The sequence below is a fragment of the Piliocolobus tephrosceles genome, unplaced genomic scaffold (genome assembly GCF_002776525.5).
Source record: "Piliocolobus tephrosceles isolate RC106 unplaced genomic scaffold, ASM277652v3 unscaffolded_28973, whole genome shotgun sequence".
NCBI classification, from domain to species: Eukaryota; Metazoa; Chordata; class Mammalia; order Primates; family Cercopithecidae; genus Piliocolobus; species Piliocolobus tephrosceles.
Genome location: NW_022312057.1, coordinates 515 through 819, shown reverse-complemented (window position 1 = coordinate 819; position 305 = coordinate 515). Strand labels below are relative to the sequence as shown.

The following is a 305-nucleotide window of genomic DNA, read 5'->3' as shown; positions in this document are numbered from 1 at the left end:
GAATTAGTTCTCGAATTATTTCTCGAATTATTTCTCGAATTAGTTCTTGAGTTAGTTCTCGAGTTTGATGGAGATATTGACAAGGATATTTTTCCACAGGGTGTATTCGATTTGCTATTTTTTATTTTGTTTCTTTCATTGTACCTATTACCTTTTTCTTTTAATATGTTCACATTTTCTTTATCTTTTGATTTTTTTATAAAATTATTACTACCTTGGTTGTTAGTTTCCAATATATTACTATCTGTGAAAAAAATATGACACAAAAAAAAAAAAAAAAAAAAAAAAAAAAAAAAAAAAAAAAA

The 305-nt window shown here is 23.0% G+C and overlaps 1 long non-coding RNA gene across 1 annotated transcript in view; it reads right to left on the bottom strand.

Annotated features, from left to right (window-relative positions):
- Positions 1-133: 133 nt before the first annotated feature.
- Positions 134-305, bottom strand: part of LOC113222029 — a 549-nt gene continuing 377 nt past the window's right edge. Inside the window, exon 2 of the long non-coding RNA XR_003308191.1 lies at positions 134-244. This is a non-coding gene — a long non-coding RNA (uncharacterized LOC113222029). The remainder of the gene's footprint in view (positions 245-305) is intronic.